Source organism: Mus musculus, chromosome 7 (assembly GCF_000001635.26).
Source record: "Mus musculus strain C57BL/6J chromosome 7, GRCm38.p6 C57BL/6J".
Lineage (NCBI taxonomy): Eukaryota > Metazoa > Chordata > Mammalia > Rodentia > Muridae > Mus > Mus musculus.
Window position 1 is genome coordinate 78,691,435 of NC_000073.6, and position 20,418 is coordinate 78,711,852.

General features: G+C 44.6%; 1 long non-coding RNA gene across 1 annotated transcript in view; it reads right to left on the reverse strand.

Annotated features, from left to right (window-relative positions):
- E430016F16Rik (RIKEN cDNA E430016F16 gene) overlaps positions 1 to 20,418 on the reverse strand; it is a 137,155-nt gene that overhangs the window by 110,369 nt on the left and 6,368 nt on the right. The window contains exons 4-5 of the long non-coding RNA NR_015542.2: positions 19,508 to 19,565; positions 18,027 to 18,129 (exon numbers count right to left, since the gene is read on the reverse strand). This is a non-coding gene — a long non-coding RNA (RIKEN cDNA E430016F16 gene). The remainder of the gene's footprint in view (positions 1 to 18,026; positions 18,130 to 19,507; positions 19,566 to 20,418) is intronic.

The window sequence follows — 20,418 nt, forward strand, 5'->3', positions numbered from 1 at the left end:
TCTCTGTGCTCTGAAGACCCCAACTGAACAGAAGCCCCCAGGACTCTCCACCACTGGCAACATCTGCAAGAGAGCTGCCACAGTGGTGGAGAGCCATGCTGGGAAGCTCTTCTTTCTCTCTCCTCTTCTCTTCTTTCTATCCACAAACATCTCCTGATACCTAGTACTAGGGAACAAAAACTAAAACAAACTCTATTTCTCTCCTTATAGGTGGGAAGCTCTGGAATGAGTCAACCAGCTATTAGCAATGTACATGGTAATATCCTAAAGGCAATAAGGTCCAGTATATCACATGAGTAGAAAACACAAAACCTAGCCTGCAAGAGACAAGATGATCAGAGAAGTGTCTAGGTGGTGATGCTATGAAACAAGGATGAGATGTCCACAGACAGCAACCAACTGGACAGAAATAAGGAAAATATTGTCATGGCTTGAACTACTTGGGGGGAGGAAGTAGAACTTGAAAGAGCTTGTGTGGAACTAGGGCGATGGCTCAGCAGATAATTACATGTACTCCATGTGCTCTTTTCACAGAGCCATTGTTCAGTTCCCAGCATACACATTGTAAGGCTCATAAACTGCCTATAAGCTCCAATTGGTTCAACAACCTCTTCTGGCCTGTGTGGGCACCTACACTCATGTGAATATAATTAAAGTAAAATAAGCTAGGTGTGGTAGGCACATCTTCAGTTCTAGTACAGGGGAGGCAGAGGCAGGCAGATCTCTGTGAGTTCAAGGCTAGCTTTGTCTATACTGTAAATTCCAGGACAGCCAGGGCTACATAGTAAAACCTTGTCTCAAGGAAAAAAAGGAAGTTGTAGGGTAGAGACAGGTCATGAGCTACTAAGCCACTCTTACTTGGGAATTGAGTTCCTTCCTCTGCAAAATGAGAGAGTTGGGCTAAATCACTTCCCTGGCATCACTTTTGCTTCTGCAACTCGAATGTCCAAGATTCTCTTCCAGCATCAAAGAAATGGAAACAGCTCCATTAATGGGGTTGTGAAGTGAAAGGAGCCATTGGCTTGGAACAAGAGACCTGTGTATGAATCTAGCCACTTACCATTTGAAGGGACCTTGGACAAAGCAGACAAGATACTCGAGCCTTCTCAGCTGCAAAGCACAGAGTGATGGAGAGGATGTTGTTTTTAGCTTTTAGGCTAGACTCTCCATGGAATGACAGAGGAGTGTGCACTTAGAGGTGAGCACCAAATATCTGAGATCCTATTGCCAGAGGGCCATCTCTAGCCACAGAGAAGGTTAAGGACATGGGGCCTTCCCTTGATTGGAATTGCTTTCAAAAGAAGTTTAAGATCTCAAATGTGGTGTCTACTAGAGGGAAGGTAAGCACACACACTGCTTTTGCGGAGAACATGAATGTGGTTCCCTGCAGGAGTCTCCTCAAACATCATGACCAACAGAATAACAGTCTGCAGGAGGCAAGAAGGCAGTCCATTTCAAAATGACTCAGTCGCTGGTGTTGATTCTGACCCTGAGTAGTTTATTTTAGCACAGCATAATTTGGAATAAAGTTTCCTGATGATAGTTAACTCAATCCTATGCAGAAAACAAAGCTTAAGACAAGGCTACATCAAAGACTACTCCTACATAAGACTACTACTTTGTAAAGTACATGTGACAACTTTCATAAAGATTGGTTCTATACATTAACTGAGAAATGAGCTCAGGAACTGGGGGAAGATTCATTGTGGCCACAGAAATAGCACAAAGGTTACCAGGCTATTAACCACATCTGCTCCCAGTCTTCTGGGTAGAATACAGATTATGCCTCTCTCCCTTTGAAGAGAAAACCCTGTGTTTCTAACATTGTGGTTCCCCAAGTAAGTACAAAGACCTCTGTACCTTGAAGTGTAAACTTCTGGTTTCTTTGGAAAGTCAGTTATGTCAAATGATATCTTTGCTGGGGCACACAGCTAAAAGGATGTCTTGCTAAAGTAGATATGAAAAGGGATGTATAATGTCTAGAAGGAATATAAATATGACCCCACAGACAATAGGAACTCGAGCTCTACCTAGCTACTCTTCACTGACAGCATGCATGTATTGGTTTGCCTTACATTGTGTTCCTGAGCTCAGCTTCTGCCAACTTCATAAAGAAAAACTCCCGCAGAGTGGGTGGGTGGGAGAGTGGGTGTGGGAGGGTGGGGGGACTTTTGGGATAGCATTGGAAATGTAAATGAAATAAATACCCAATAATAAAAAAAGAAAAAGAAAAGAAAAAAGAAAAACTCCCCCAAAGAACTTCTCATGAGGTTCCTGCTGCTTCTTGTGTCTTCTTGCCACTTCCACAGCCTCAGGCCAGTTGGCAAGCCTTGTGCTTTCTTCTGGATTGAACTGCCCTTACTGGTTTGTATGTGGTGACTGCCAAGTAGACTGGACTGCAGCTGCTGGTTCATATGTGGTGTTTGCTACTGGACTGAACTATGATATCCTAACAATGAAGATTAGACTCAACCTCAAAGAACTATTTCTAAACAGATCTACTTCCCCCCATACCCTAATAACTTTTCTCTTCCACTACCTCAGGTAGGTGGTGGGGTAGAGGAAGAGGTTGAAACCTTATTAAAGTAAGTTGAAAAAAGTTTATGCCTACAGTACTCCCTATAGTTCCCAGCATCCATGAAAAGCAGATCACAACACCTGTAAACTCCAATTCCAGAAAAATCAAACCTGTTTTCTGGCCTCCATAAGCACCTGACTGAGTGCACACATGCAAGTGTGCATGTAAACATACATACACACATAATTAAAAATAAAGTCTAAAATCCCAAATGCCAAAGTTCAGAGTATGGGTATACAGCTACACACAATATACAGCTGCTTTCACCTTCAAGGAAGTCCCATACAAATGAATTCATGATCATTCTCATTGGACTGAAGCTTCCAAGAATTGTGAGATACCATCACCCAGCAGAGAAGGCCCTATGCTCTGCCTCAGTTTCCCTGGTAGTGACAGAACAGAGTAGATGGCATTGAGTTGAATCGCCAGCCCTTGCTATTGCTCCTTTAAAGCTACTGGAAGAGACAATACACACTGTACCAAAAGAATGAAGTTGTGGCTTAAACAGGTGAGGCCAAAAATCTGCCCACATCTTAGCTACAGGCAAAGCTGTTGGGCAGGACTAGAGATGCCCTCATGGTGAGAGAATTCTGGGAATAATTGTCCACCTAGCTCAGTTGTCATTGAAAAGAAATGAATGAAAACTGAAAGGAACAGCCTCGTGTACCCTCAACAGTCCCTCTACAGAGAATAGACCCATTTCTAAACACAGGTCAAAATATCTCAGAGTCACCACTCTTGGCTTAAGACACTGCTCTGATCCTCTTAATGGAAGACTTGGGTACCATACAGCCAGCCTCACCCCAACCCAGGCAATGTAAGAGTAGTACAATGTAGTCCATCATGTTGTGGTCACTACACTATATCCTCCACTGGCATTTCTGGGTCCACTTAGCCTTTCTGGCAGTTCCAGGATACCAGTGCATTGGGTGGTTGTGACCGCAGCCTCCTTGTGTCTCAGGCCCTATGATTGCGTGCAGAAATGGCCAGGATCAGAAAAGGTGATGTAAGTCACAAACTTAGCAGGTGCCACAGTTGGTTCTGAAAATTACACAAACTTAAATCTTTTGGACCTCATAATCACCCCTCTGTTGGATACTACTTTATTCCTTTTTACAAATCTTTCATTAATTAGTATGTATTGATTGCACTTATGAATGGTGTCAATGTGGTATTTCAACCCATGCATATAGCACACACTGATCAAATCACAAGTCATTAGTTTTCAGATGTCTCTCATCTATATCTTCATTAAATATATAACAAGAACTTTTGTCCCTTTTTTTGGTACTTCAGAACACCAGAACATATTCTATCTATATATTTAACTGTATTTGGCACCCATTATCTAACCTCCCAGTGAGTGTCCCCCGCCCCTTTTGCAGATGAAGAGGCTGAGGCTCTGGAGATAAGTAACTTAGCACAGTGCCTGCCAAGAATTAAGTACTCACATAAACAACAACTCTCCTATAGTTGATGCCATAATTGTCACCATCACTACCCTCATCTCCTCATCTAGAATACTCGGTAGTCAAAATATTCCATGATGTCTCCTGCCCCCCTCTTTTAGATATCATCAAACGCTTTAAATCAGTTTCTTGAGGTCTGATGTAAGTCAGAACCACCGTTTGAGGCTGAAAACTGTGAAAACACACAAGTTCTACTCCAGCTCAACTAAATAAGAACACACAGGCTTGGGGACTAAGATTAGGGTTTTACTACACCTTGCAGATTATTCTAATTTTAATTTGAAAGTTGCTAGCATAGAATGAAGAAAGTTTTACAGACATTGTGATGGGCAGCCTATGATAAGACAGAACAAATGAGCTATCTTGGATCTCTCTCCTTAGTAGTCATTAATGCCACCATGGGATTCCCACCTTTATGACCTCTCTTAATTAACTCCCAAAGGACCCACCTCCAAATATTATGAATGTATAATATTTCAGATTAAGTATGCAACATATTAACATTTAGAAGACACATTAAAACTGTGGCAAGGCCCAAGAATTTGATTCATATTTCTGGTAGTCATACTCTACATAACCCCATCTCCCTGAATGTGGGCTAGATTTAGTGATTCACTTCTAACGAACAACATGAAAGATGTGAGGCTATGTCTCTCCTAATACTGATTCATAGGAAAAGCTTCAGCTTCCACTGTGGGGCCCCACTTTGCTTCACGTGTGTTCTCACAGCGTTTGCTACAGATGGAGCTGCCGATGAGGCAAGAAATGAATATGTCCAGCTATGGTATTTTGAGTGAGAGTGTACCCTCAAGGCTCATTGTGTATTTGAATACTTGGTCCCCAGCTGGTGGCCCTGCTTGGGGAAGTTTTAAGAGGTGTGGTCTAGTTAGAGGAACTATGTCACTGGGGGTAAGCTTTGAGAGCTTAAAGATGTCCGCCACTTCCAGTTGCCCTCTCTTGCAACTTCGTGACTGAGGTTCAAGATGTGAACTCTCAGCTAGCTGCTCACACACCTAATGCTTGTTGTCATACCTCCCCACCATGATGGTGACAAACTCATTCCTCTGAAACTACACTCCCAATAAACCCTACCATAATTCAGGTGGCCTGGGTCCTGCAAACCTGACTAGGGAAGGAAAGAGAATGAAGATAAAAAACAGACACACGGATTCCAGGAAAGCTGGAATCCGGTGGAAGCTGCTACTTCCATAGCCCAGAACCTCGGTGTGTTTATGAGCTACAGCACAGTATGGGATGGGGTAGCTAGTCCCAGTAGAAGGTCTCTGTAAGGTAAGTGGTCTTAGCCTGTAAACATCCTGGGGGAGGAAGGGAACTACAGTTTTTAATCTTCGCACACATTGGTCACTCATTCATAAGTGTACTGGGACCCCAGAGGAGATCCTTTGTCCCCCTCTTGGGCCTGGCCTATATAGGTAACAGCTATGCCAACTTCCTAAGAATCAGAGGCCTTGGAGTTCTCTACATGGCCATACCTGTACAAGCAACACACATTCACTCTGGACTTCACTAACTCAAGACTTCCCTACAAAACCCTTTCTTTTTTATGTTGCCTTAGCCATGATGTTATATCACAGCAATAGAAAAGTAACTAAGACAATAGTCAAATGATCAACAATGCCTAAGGATTACCAGAGCCCACGTCCATGAGCTTGGAGGACAATCTTTTCCCAGTAAGCCTAGTGTTGAAACCTGCTAATAACAGCTCCAGCTCACCTTGACTACAGCCTCATCAGAGACCCTAAAATAGGATAATTTCATATAGTTTTTGAAATATTGCCTCATGTTTAAATTTTGAAGTAATTTAGAAAGAAATCACTACTACAATTAGTCTTGGGTATTGGGTACTAAAATAAGCATAAAAGCACTGAGCTCCCAGTGTTGCCCATACCCCAGTCCCTGGGGTCAATATGTTACTTTAAATGACACAGTGGACATTGAAGATGTACTTGTGTTGAGGATTTTGAGAAGAGCTTCTTGGATTATCCTAATAGGTTTGGTATAATGTCAAGGGCCCCTGAGAGATTAAAAAGGAACAGAACAGTCACAGATAGGTCATATACCATGAGAAAGACTCAACCCACCTTTGCTGGCTTTGTAGATAGCAAAGAAATGGAACCTTGGTAGAAGAAATGGAAATTGTTCTGTTCTAGAATCCCAGGAGGAAAGTGGGCTCTGATGAGACCTTAAGGTTGCCCAATAAGATTTGTTCAGATTTCTGATCTTTATAAAATGAACATAATACATGTATTTCAAGCCACTAAGTCTGTGGCAACTTGTAATGGCAGCAATGGGATACTAGCACCAGCACAAACTATACTGGGAAGAAGTTTTCCTACATAGGTATATTGTTAGCATATCTGTAGGAAGCTGGGATTTGGGTGAGTAAAATTATTGAGAGAGTTGTGGGTGGGTTCATAGGAATAAGAGTGAAACCACCCATTTGCCCCTTCAGAAGGAACCAACTGGAGCTCTTGAGCATCCCAATTCCAGATCACTCACCAACACCTACCAGCTGTCCCACAAAACATGCACAGACTATACCTTGCAGAGATATGAAATAGGCAGGATCACACAGGGCCAACCCAACACCATTTGAGAGATCTGTAGCATCATCCATCCCCTGCTCTAGCAAGTCAGAGAGTTGCCTCACAAGTCTCAACAGCTTCACAACATATCAAAAGTCATTCATCCTGGGGTCCAAAGGGATGAGCATCTCTGGGGACCCTCAAGTCTCAAAATGACTAAAATTTCACATCCTTATCTGACTTTTCTCTCTCCATACAAGTAATCTCCTAACCTTACCCCCCTGCCCTAGACCACCCTGGTCTACCTACAAGATGTCTGTTAAGATTTCTCACTTCATATATTCTCATTTTTGTGCCGACTTGCACAACACACTAGCAACTGAGAAACTGAGGCTCCAGGAAGATTTAAATTATGGAAACCAGATTTAGTGAGCCCACTCCTACTTTCTGTCCACCAAACCACACTTTCTCCCACTTTTAGCAACAAAACGCTCAAATTAGAATCTAATTCCAAGAGCTGTGAGGCAGACACATTATCATGGTCCAAGGCTCAGTCACACAATCGGGCCACCTCCCTGAGCCTCAACTTCCTCATCTCTGAAAGAGTGTTCTAATAGGGAGACAGTTTATGATGGTGTCAGGGAGTTCCAAGGGAGTACGGAAATACCCCGGATTCAGTAGCCACCCCCACTCCAATTTCCAAACCCAAAACTGAAAGCCAGAAAGCCAAATTCTCTAAAGTTTTTTTTTTTTAAGACAAACTTTAGAAATTGGAATGTGGGTGTGAGCACTGCCTTAAGAGTTTATAAATTGACACGTGGATCACCTGTCAGGGATCCAAGATTGGAATGCTGGTTTTAATTACACCGAATATTTCACTTTCTTATGCAGAGGCATAATCAATTATCTTATTTAAAGGCATTACGATAATGTGTGTGTAAAATGGAGCCATTCCCTGTATTGCATTAGATTCTGCTAATTATAGGAGAATGTTTGGAGCTAAAATGTCAGCTTGTCATCCGGATGGTTTGTAATTCAGGATTTGCATTCATAGACGGGAAGGGAACACTGACAAAAATTGCATTCAGCTCCAGCTCGTCTGGCCTCCGCCTCACCGGCTCCAGCGGCAAAAGGGCACTGATCTCTGCTCTGCCCCTGCTCCCGCTTGCCACCGTGGGCCTGCCGTCCTCTTCAGTACCCAGGAGGCCAAGCCAGAAGGGCGGTGGGAGCAGAGCTAGGATCAGAGGGCAGCAAGCTGCACCAGCTACAGAAATGGAAATTTTGGATCTCTCTTGAAAGCCTACCCACTCTCCCCTTCCATTTTCCTCCTAGTAACAAGAGATTCCAAACATGTTTTTAAAAGAGATCAAGTTCTTGAGATAGTTCATTTTTAAATGGATTGTGTTATATGTGGGAACAGCGTGTTCCCATGTGTGTGGGTACGCATACATGCACATGTTACCTGTGCACATGTGTCTGTAAAGACCAAAAGTCAACTTTGGGTAGCATTCCTCAGGACCCATCTACTTGATCTGTCTGTCTGTCTGTCTGTCTGTCTGTCTGTCTGTCTGCCTGTCTGTCTGTCTATTTAGACACTATAGTACAATTATGCTTTTCCCTTCTCTTTTCTCCCTCTAAACCCTCCCATGCACCCCTCCCCACTCTCTTTCAAATTCATAATTTTTGGAGACAGTATATCTCACTGAGATGTAGGACTCGCTCATTCTGTTTGATTAATTGGCCAGAAAACTCCAGGGGTTCTCCTGTCTCCTACCCCATAGCACTGATTGTCAGCGCTCATCACAATGCCCAGGATTCATGTGGGTGCTAGGGATCCAAATCAGGTCTTCCTGATTCACAGCTGGCACTTCAGTGTCTCCCGAGTCTTGGTTCCTAAGATACATATTAGGAATCTCAATAAGATTTCATTTACTCCAACTATGAGTGCCTACTAAGTGCGGCATGCTAGAGATTTGACGAACATAGCATAGTGTGGCCTTTGGAACAGACCTTCCCCTGCATATCTTTCAGAACCACTATGTGCGGTGCTGACCCTCCAAATACTTCCTTCTTATTCTGTAGAATAGGAACAGTACAATGATTATGAGGATGAAAGAGACGGTACCTATGACATGTTTACAAGAAACCTGATAGGCACTGAGCATTAACAAATCTTGCCCTTCTCCATAGTCATGATCACCACTTACAACAGACCAGCAGGGAACATGGGCAGGAAAATGAAAATGGCATGCTGTCTTTCCCGGGGTATACTGGACACTCAGTCTTCATATCATCATTTTCTTTATAGCAAGCTCCCATGCCATGAGATGCTATCTTCCCAAAACTCTTATGACACCCCCCCCCCAAGAACAAGGCCCTTTCTAGGCAATGAGGTGAGGGGATTTCCTGCTTTCTGTTTGTACTGACAAGGGGAAACAGGGGCAACATCCCTATCAACTGAAGAGGGATCCTAGGTAACATATCCTTCCTCCTAGTTAAACTTGCCTGTCTGCCCAGCTCTCATTAGTTACCAGCACTAACAGCTCTAACCTACCCTGAGTATCCAGAGCAGGACTGGAATGTATCAGTCACAACAGCTCTTTCCACATAGCAATAGGATGTAAACAGCCAGTGTACACTAATAAGTACCAAGTGACATGGTGAGCTGGGGTAGGTGCTCTTAGGAAGCTGTTAAGATTTGGCCTCCCAGCCAGGCATGGTGGCACACACCTTTATCCCAGCACTCCGGAGGCAGAGGCAGGCAGATTTCTGAGTTCGAGGACAGCCTGGTCTACTAAGTGAGTTCCAGGACAGCCAGGGCTATACAGAGAAACCCTGTCTCGGAAAATCAAAAAAAAAAAAAAAAAAAAAAAAAAAAAAGATTCGGCCTCCCTCTCTAAGACCTGGCCCTACTCTCAGAACACTACAGTTACCTAATTTCTAGGCCTAGCCTTTTCTCTTTCCTCCTTACTGTCCAGAACTTGCAGCTCAACCTATAACAGGGCTGGAGAAACAGCTCAGTAACAACAGTGCTTTGCCTACAAACACAAGGACTTGAGTTTGATCCCCAGCACCCATGTGAAAAGCTGGCCATGGTAGCACACACTTGCAGTCTCAGCTCTGAGTGGACAGGAACAAGCAAACTCCTGGGTCTCGGTGCCAGCTAGCCTAACCTACTTGGCAAATCCCAATTTGAGATGCTTTGTCTAAAGAAAATGGTAGAATGACCTTTGGCACACACACTCACACACACACACACACACACACACACACACACACACACACACACACACACCTTCCTAAGCAAAGCTTTACACTTCCATACACTGCCCCAGAAGCCCTCCCCCAGCTCAGACCCCATGCCTACAAGCCTGGTCACAAGACTTGAGGACTTGGTTGGTGCCTGCCATTCTCTCTGGCTGAAGATTACAAGTTAGAACCTGGCCCTCTTGATCTGCTGACTGCTAAAGTTCTTAACATGGTCACCCCAACTGTAATCAGTTCAAAACTCAGTCCCTTGGCTGGGGATATTGTTCAGCTGTAGAGTGCTTGCCTAGCCAACACAGACCCTAGATTCAACCCCCAGAAAGAAAGATACAGTTCCTAAGATAACAACCTTCCCACAAAGTCCACCAAGGCATGTTTCATTTGCCCTCCTGTTCCCGCAGGCAACATACTTGTTCAGCTGCTCTTAGACTTCCAGGAGACCTGAGACATGGGGTGCAGCCCCGATGGAGACTGGCCATGTTCAGTGCCATGTCTTTCATCCCTTGACTTTGCTTTGTTGCAGTGACCTGGTGTCTGAGAGCAGCACCATCCCATTCCCTGGGCCTTAAGCTCTTAATCTTCTTGTTTATGTTTGTTTCACTTCTTTGTTTTTCTCTTTTCAAGGTATTATATGCCAAAAAAACGGAAGGCAAAAGGTATTGAATTCTTTCAAAGTATTATATACCAAAAGGAAAACATAAAAATAAATGTTGAATGTTCATTATAGAAAACTTGGAATGCACCAAAAAAAAAAAGGTGGAAAATGAGAGGAGATGGTATGTGTTAATCCTCAGCCTGGAGGGCCCTACATACCTGCATTGAGAGCTATAGATGTGCCTGTTATTATTTGTGTGTTTGCATGTTTGTGTGCAGATATGGGGAAAGGGGGTGTGTGTATGTGAACTGTGGGTCTCACTGCACTGGGACTGGTCACCTTCTGTTTTCTTGAGACAGGGTCTCTCACTGGCCTGTCATCCAGCCCAAAGATCTACCGGTGTCATCTCTCGATTGCTGATATTACAAGCCCAGATTTTTATGTGCATTCTAGGTATCAAACTCCAGTCCTTATGCTTGCAAGGCCAGTGCTTTACCAGCTAAGCTACCTCCACACTCCCAATTTGAACTTTTTTGACATTAAGGTATGGGTTGAAATCTTAAATAACCAGCAGCTCGATGGAATCTGCTGATATACGGGGCTCACTTGAGGACCCACATTTTCTCCCTGAATGTCCAACAGCCTAACCCTTTGTAGAGTTGGTCTTTATAAAGCCATGACAACCTAACCCTTTGTAGAAGGGTCTTTAGGAAGCCATGCAAGGACAGCTCCCTGATGTTCACCATCCTGTGTCTTGTTCACCAAGTGACAGTGCCTCTCTGCTCCAGTGAGCCTCACAGCAGGAGGTCTGGCCAGGCTTCATGCAACCCACTGTGTCCTATGGCTCCTTCTCACACCCAGAAGCCTCGTTGTCTGTCATCAGGCTAGTTCATCTTCACCTTCAGGCTTGCTCCACCCTTTCTCAGCTGCCTTGTTTACTCCCTTACCCAAGCTGGCAACCTCTAAGTCCTCTCTGACTCATCCCTTCTTGCTCGTGGCAGTCATTCATCAAGTCCCCGTTGTTTTGTCTCTGAAAAGTCTTGCACATCATCCCTCTCCTCTCCTTCCCCTCCCACTGCAGGATCTTGCATCTCACTGTGGCCGTTGAATCCCTTCCTAATGACCTCATCTCTTTCCCAGCCCTCTCGCGGTGCTGACTTAGAGAATCCTAGGCACTACCCAGCCACTCTTCATTGGCTCACCTCTCAACAGAAAGAAAAGTCACCAACATTCCCAAGAAGCCCAGGCCCCCAGAAACAGAGCACTTCAGTTACCTGTTATTAATAAGCAGCGAAGCACCTCAAAATCCAGTCCCTTGAAATAGTGATGTTTTATTTCTCACGGTCTGTGGGTTTACAGTCATGCATGGGATTCTTCTGAAGGCCTTTCCTGAGTTCACTTATATGTCTACGATCATTGGAGACTGTATCCAGCTCATCAAGATCACCCCACACAGAGATGGGGTTTCAGGTGAACCAGGTGAACCCCTGCTATCTGTGGCACCAGGCTACTCCCCCACGTGGGCTCTGAATTTCTCAGGCCACATGGGCATTCTTTCATGGTCTCAGTCCCTTATTGCAGAGAATGGAAAGAAATTCTGCAAGACTTATCCAGTCCTATACTCTTGAGTTACTTCATGACTCCCCAGGCCATATTTGGTAGTCAAAGAAGCCACCAGCCATCCCAGGATCAAAAAGCAGGAAAATATACTCTACCTCTTAGCAGGAAGAACGGCAACAGCCTGATCAAATAGGTGGTGATTCCTGAAGAAGTAGTTCACAGATGGTCACCATGAAAGTACGTCATCATATCAGTCATCTCATTAACTCGAAAATTCTAGGATATGAACAGGGCTCACCTGATTCCGGGGTGTCCTCTATTCACACACCTTTTATTTTGTTTCCATCAAGAAGAAGCCAATAGTGGACAGGTCACATGCACAATTACAGTGATAACTCTAGCCACTTGAACTGTGCCGCCCTTTGTCTTGGATGCAGGGGGTTGTTGATTGACCACATAACCCAAGCATCTTCCAGCAGCCACCTACTTCATCTTCTCCACTCACAGCATCCAGCTTGGCTCCAGCAAGCAGCATAATGCAGGACTTGAGAACCCCTGCAGGTCCCCAGACTCCATTAAGAGGCTGATTAAAATTTGATGTTCCCATTTAACACCTATTAGCAAACACTGTGCCCTCCTGCTAGGAGCGAGAACTTGGAAGCCTAGGCCTCCCCAGATCCCAGCAGCACCCTTCATGCCAGGGTGGCAAGCATTATCTGGAAGAAAGATAAGCAGAAGCAGATAAGGAGATAGGGCAGGGAAAGTTGGTGGGGGTAGAATATAATTTACCAAGAACCAGCATCTCCGGAACCTTGAGACAGAGAGGAGCATTGCCCCCAAGTGCAAATGTCTCAGGCAACAGTAAGGCAAGACCAGGATAAGAAATTAGCACCAGAGAATTAGCATCTGTTACCCTTCAGGGATTGAGAAACCAGTGTCCTTCCTTCTCTCCAGGAGAAACATCAGTGTTCCATGGCCATGAGAAAAATGCAGCATAGGAATGAATATAGTTGAGACATAGGTGCTCCAAATAGAATGACTTGGCTCTCAGTTCTCAATGTCAGCTATGGTAACTCTCCTCGAATATGCCTAAAGAGAAGGAGAGCCCAAAAGAACTCTGGCAGTACTTCATCTCTGCCCACCCCCAAAGCAACATGACTTGGGTTAAAAATGGGGAAGGGGAGAGCCATAACCAGGTGAATGTTGAGTGCTTACTTCATGCCAGGCTCTGGCACACAATAAGCAGAGGCTCTACCCTCCAGGAGTACCTGATTCACCATGAGACATGCCTGAAGATATGGCACAGAACAGGGCATTGTCAGAAGAAGCATAGAACTAAGGACCTGGTCCCCAGCCTGGGAGAAGCTACATGAAAAGCTACTTGAAGTTGCGTGATGCTTGTGAACATTTTACCAAACACAGGATTGCCTTCCTGATAGGAGAAATAACCCTAAGACAGACTCCCAGAAGGGTGGGCCTGACCAATCACACGGGATCTTGAACCCCAGCATCTGCATCCTCCAAATGAAGACACCAGAAAGCAGAATTGTTGTAGGGATTAGGTGGTGCTTAGGAAGGTATTTATGAATGGCTTGTGATGGGTGGTATATCTATGAGTGGCCAGTGGCTTTCAGCCACAGCCTGGAAATTACTGACAAGACTTACAGGAAGAAACCACCTACCTACGTTGCTCTTCCTGATGCTGTGATTTAAAAATAAAATACTCCAACAGAAGAAACATAAAAGAGAAAAGGGCTGGTTTTGGCTCATAGTTTGAGGTAACCATCCATCATGATGAAGAAGATGCAGCAGCAGGAACTTGAGGTAAGCAGTCACATTGCATCCAAGGTCAAGGAGCAGGAAGCAATAAATGCTTGTTCTCCTTTTCATACCATTGATCAGAAATCAGAATCCCCTTCTTCTCCCTTCTACCTGGTCAGCCCTCCACACCAAACCTGTGCCTGAGCTTGCAGGAGCTTGCATGGTCTCCACACTACCCAGGCATCAGAATGGATCTATCTGGAAGGAGATGAGCCCCAGCTGGGCGACTGAGGAATGCATTCTCCTGGATTGTGCCTTCTCAGCAAAAAGACCTGGTGTTCTACCAGGGTTGGGTACCAATGACATTTGTCAGAGATAGTGTAATGTGGACTTGAAGAAGACTGGAGTCCAGTAGTGGCTAGGGGTCCCCTGCTATCTGTATGACCAGAGGCAAGTGACAGCAGTGATATGCTTCTGAGCAGCACAAAGGAGTGGGACTAAAGCTAGGGAAGGGACTCTCTGGCTGTCATATCAAAGAGGTGGGTTTTCTGGAATTGCAACCTAATGTTCAACTAGAGCCACTCAGCTGACCTCGGCTGGGGCTCAGTCCTCAGAAAGGATAACCAGACAAGAAACAGCACCTCTGTGCTTAAAGACCATCTCAATCACAGCCACCATCACCTCCCTTGACTTCAGCCCTTCTTTCCCCGTTCCCAGCTGCCTCCTTCTCAAACCTTCCCTCCCTCTCCTTTATGCTTTCCTCTGAAGGCTGCATTGTGACCAGGGGGCCCATAACTCTCTCAGATTCTGCGCTTTTCAAGCTCACAACCTCAGCAGGCTACACAGTTGAGAGAGAATGTGTAACTCAAGATCAAAGATACTCTCTGCCAGCTGTTCAACCTGAGGCCAATCGCTTGCCCTTTCTGACCTTGGATTATACTTCTGTGAGAGCCATAAGCTCCTTCTATGGTGTGGCAGTGGGACAAAACAAAGCGATGTGTAGAAAACTCCTGGCCCAGTGGAATGAGCAGCCCTTTCCAGCCATACTTCACTCCATCATTACTAATCACTGCCAATCACAAGGCATGACATCACAAGATATGATGGTCCATAAATGTCACTCCACTAGGCATCTGTGGCCTTACTGGTGGCCTCTCCTCTTCTCTGTCCTCGTCTTCTCACTCCATTCCACTGCTCATACCTCCATTCAGCCTCTCACCAACTGTTCCTACAGCTCCTCCTTGGGACAGCTCCTCCTTGGTCCCTCTGCAGTAATCAGGTGACGCTTCCTGAATGTCAAGAAACTACCACTAGAGCCACGTGGCCCTTGAGATATATGAGGGCTCCCCACTCCTACCTCCTTCTCTCAAAATTCACAGTTCACATTCGTGTCCCCATGCCATGGACTGCAGACCTTCTGCTTAGAAGATGGCCTTTGCCCTGCCCCCCAGAACCTGATCCACCATCCTTGACAAAGCCTTTCCTTATACCCCAGGTAGACATTTGTTTATTTCTCTTTGTGAGTCTATAGTATATATAAATCATTGACCAAATCCAGCCTAAATGTCTGACCAACAACAACCCAAAAGTTAAGGATGATTTTGATATTATTTTGCTTGGGGTCGGAGTTTTTGTTGGTGTTTGTAATGATAAGTGTTTGTTGGTTTTTCTTGTCTTGTTTTTTATTCTCAGCTCCAAGGGATTCGAGCATGCTAGACAAGCACTTTCCCACTAAGTTATATATTGAGCCCTGGCTTTGACATTTTCAAGAGTTTGAAAATAACAATAGAAAGAAAAAGAAAAAAAAAAGAAGAGAAAGAGTAGGAAGAGGAGGAGAAAAACACCCTAGTATGATGTCTCATGCCTATAACCCCAGAATTCAGGAGGCTAGAGCAGAAGAATCAGTATAGATTCAGGGCCAGCATGATCTACACAGTGAATTCCAAAACAACTTGGCTGCAGAATGAGACCCTGTCTCAAAAAATCCAAAGAGCATCTGCAGTTTTATCCAAACATGGCTGACTGCACACACTCCCACAGTTATTCTCCAAGGCTACTTTGTACAAGAGTGGCAGAGCCAAATCATTGCCACAGAGATCACATGACTTGAGAGATTTCAACATTCCTTCTCTGGTCCTTGGCATAAGGGTACGTTTGCTGTCCCTGCGCTCTGCCATACTTCTGTTGTCTACTGGGAAACAGTTCTTTGATGGTCCCAGCTTCCATAGACGGGGATCAGGTAATACCCATGTTCCTTTGCCCCTCCAACCTTTGTGGTGTTAATGTCTCCTTGAGAGCCTTCCCAAAATAAAGCACAAGAATCAGAAGCTGCAGCCTGGTGGGCTGCAATGACTTGCTTAAGAGCATGCAACTAGAAAGGAGCATATTCAAGTGTCAAGTCCAGAAGTTTTGCCCTGCAAGCTTGACACTCTCCCTCCATATTGTCTCATATTGCCCATACATGGAACCCAGAGAACACCTTAGCTTTAGGGAGCTGGGATTCCTTCAGTGATGGAAACCCCAGACCAGAGATGACTTCCCAGGAATGTTGGTTGCATGGGGTTTATGAGCAGCATTTGTCTAACAAAGTAATTTCTGAACATCTCACATCCTTGTCACAATAGCAGAAGGCATCTCCCCGTGTATTTGTTTTTTCCCAGTGCTGGCACGACACGGGAGCTCCTGGGCCTGAGAGGCGGAGATAAATATAGCTGTTCTTTACTCTCTAGTCGGGTTGCCTGCATCCACAACAAATAGACATTGTCACCTGACACACATCAAACCTGCACACATGCTCACGGAAGCTTGCATCACAGACGTTTCCCAGATTAGCCCCAACCTGGGAAGGGGCACAGGTTTCTCTAATATGATCCCAACTGGGCTGTGTGGGGGTTACTAGGAGGCAGGTTTGGGTTCTGTCAGAAGGTTTTTTTTTTTCTCTAGTGAGGACAGGATGAATGGTGTATAGAAATGTTCTTACTAGGTCAGGACTGCACGGCCTCTGGTGCTCCCATAGGGTCTGAGCCCAAGACATTCTGTACTTAACAAACATGCAAGCATGTCGGGATCTCAGATTGGAAGTGCAGAAGAGCTGGCTATGACTGGGGGTGTGGAGGCAAAGCAGAGCTCTTATGTAACATCTCTACAGATGTCCTCACTGTCACCTGTGGCTTGCCTCCCATCGCTGTCTCTCAAGATATCAGTAGCAGAACCATGAGGTGGTGATATACGTAGTTCTTCAATTCTTCAGTTCTAGGTCCATGTGCCCCCTCCTCAGCCTCTCCAACTTGTGCTTAGTGTCTTCTATGACTCTCTAATTCCCAGAAGCCCCACTCAATCTTTTTTCTGCTACCCTGTGACCAAACTGAAGTTTCTGCAGCACCTTGGCAAGCCTAGAAATCAAAGCTTTCACTCCTTACACTATAGTCTAGAAGCCCCAGATAAAGTCTTCCAACATGGGCATCTTTCTGTGTGTTCTTGCTCTGCCCATTCTCCCCATACACACATAAAATTACTCCCCAATTTTCCTGAGAACAACTTTTCCCCAGTATTTATCAAATCAAGAGAACACTAGTCCCTAGACAAATTCTCTTACCTGTCATAGCCTTGCTCACAGGGTTCTTGGTTTTGAAGAGCCTGAGCAGATGTGAATCGTATACCTAGTCAAATGGTATTCTACCAACTAATACCAGCTTATGTAGGCTTTGTTCTTGGGATTCTGGGTCTCCCTTACTCTGAACGTGTTCTGCAGATCCCCAGTGCTTATGTGTATTCTCAGTACTAGCCTCTGAACTCACTTGACTTATGTACAATACTGCAGCACTTATCAGACCTGAAGGTTGACTATAACAATGTATGCACAAGCCAATAATAATGCTACTTGAAACAAATCAACAGACCAGGTCTGTCTACTCCCTGTAGACATCTCCCATACTAATTTCTTGATATACTTGTTATAGCCACTTGGCTCCACGTGAGGTGACCCCATGCAATGGCTTTTCTCTCCCTGGTTACTTCTGAAGTTAATGCTTCCTCTCTTACATTTTTCCCCTCTGTTTTCTGCTACCCTGTGACCAAACTGAAGTTTCTGCAGCACCTTGGCAAGCCTAGAAATCAAAGTTGAATATAGAAAGATCTCAACGTGGGTTGAAACTGCATCTCTGCTGAGTGGTAGTTATGTAATCTGGTACACACCAGACCTCTTTTGGGTACAATCTCTTCATTTCTAATATAAGGATAGTAACACCTACCTCTAGTGGACAACTGTCATTTTTGCCAACTCAGGAACAAGTCTCTTATCTTCTAACATCAACATCATAATTTTCTTTTAGGAAGTCCACACCATGCCCATTCCTAGTGCAAATAGTTGAAATGGGGCTTATTAGTTACTCTCCTTGGTGCTGCGATCAAATACAGAACAAGAAGCAACCTCATGGAGGAGATCCACACCTCTCCTTTCCTACCCACCCATCTTTGTGTCCTCTTTTACTTATGTACTCACTTACTGTTTTGAATCCATTAAGTTCACATATTCTTGGATGTGTGACCTTCCACTGTGTGGCCACAGGGTAGTGGTTGACCACTGTGTAGTCAACTTCCCAGGGTCTATACTCATAGGAAATGGATTCTCCCTCTCCTAGCAGCTGTCAGTTGCTAGTGGGGCCTCCATGAGCTGTGGGACTTGGTGCATATCTCTGCTTTTCATCTTGGGATTTGAGCTGGCTTGATCATGCATGGTTCTTGTGCATGCTGTCACAATTGCTGAGAGTTCGTATGTGTACGTGCCCTGTTAGAAGGCGTTGTATCCCATAGCCATCCACCACTTCTGATCTTTACATTCCTTTTGCCCCTTCTTCCACAATAATTCCTTAAGCCTCAGAGGAAAAGGTATGATGTAAAGGACCCATTTGAGGATGAGCTTCTCTGATGAGGACTGAGAGATGAATTAATCTATGGGTATAACAGTAAGCTATTGGGAGTCAGTTTAATTCTGTGCCCATTTAACAGAATACAGAATAAGAGAAGTATGTTCTCCCTTAGGGACTATGACCTGTCTAAGGTTATTGGCCCAATAATGGTGTACCAGAGTGGGTACCATCTGGAGCAGGACTTGAATTCAATCAGAAAGTGGTTGAATGTCCTTCTTTAGGAATTAGTACAAAAGTTAAAATCAAGTCTAAGGCTATTTATAGCCATCTCTGACACTACATACCTATTTGAGAAGGAAGCCAATTCAGAATAAGAGGAGTGAAACCCTGAGAGGATCTTGAGGACATCAGTTAAGGGCCTGGGTCTATCCATGTCTGAATTTCATGGGTGAACTGCCCAATGATGAAAGTCAATAAGTTTCCTCTTCAGTTTCAACTAGTGTGAGTTGGATCTCTTTCAGTGGTGACTAAAAGGACTGACTAATACCCTACCTCAGGGCAGTTGTCAGAATCAAATGAAACAGCATATACAATCACCTAGTAGACTGCTGGCCCATAATAGGAACTCATTAAATATTAGTCGCCTTCGCAACAAGAGGAACCGGGAAAATGCCAGTGGACACAAGGCTGAGAACACAAGAAAGACACGTAACAACATAGCAAGAGCCTGGGGGCACTGAGAAGGGAAGAGATCAAAGCACAGCGGAAGGCTTGGTCTGGGCCTTTCTTCCTTGAGGGCAGTATGAAGAAACCATGGAAAAGAAACAAAGACCAAGAGGCTGAAGGGAGTTCAGGTAAGGTACCTCAGTGTCCTTGGGGCTAGAGTCAGGGTCTTCTGCAGAGTGGAGAGCACGGATACATCTGGAGGGTTGAGGAATGTCAGAGATCAGCTCATCAGCCAGAGCTGCTAAAGGAAAGAAAAGGCAGACAACTCCAAAGAAAGGGACCATCAACCATGGAAATGGGGACTCCAGTTGAAAACATCATTGACTATCTCTTTTCCTCTAAAGATTCTCCGGCCCTGATTTTTTGCCTATCTCTTAAGATCTTTCTTTAAAGGTTAATGTATCTGGTTTCCCAGGCAACGAGGTCAAGGACCCAAGCTCAGGCATAGCCCTTATCTGGGAAGGACTGCTGGAGAGTACTGCCCACCTCCACCTCTCTTGCTCTGCTACAGAACGAGAACCTGGATCCCAGCAGAAACTACTCTTCCACAGAAGCTCTGTCTGTGGTCCTGGGGTTCACTTTGCCCCCAGTATTTCCCTCAGTACTAAGGCTCACCTTACTCCTCCCTCAAGACTTCACTTGAGGTCAACCATACCGTCTCAAGCAGCACCAAGACTGGGCTCTAAGCAAATTGTTCTCAGTGCTCCTTTGGCTTGCTCCGTCCTTCCACTAAATTAGAGGTTGGCAGACTTTTTCAATAAAAGACCATACAGTAAATATTCCAAGCTTTCTGGGGCATACAGTCTGTGTGACAACTAAACAGTAAACTCTACAGTTGTGGAGCAAAAGCAGCCAGAGACAGCATGTCAGCAAAAGAGCATAGCTAAGTTTCAATAAAACTTTACTTATGGGCATTAAAATTTGAATTTCATGCAGTTTTGATGTTTCATGAAATATTATTCCTCTTTTGGATTTTCATCAAAGCATTGAAAGTTGTAAAAAAACAAAAAACAAAAAACTTCAACTCATAGTCCACGAAAAAATAGAC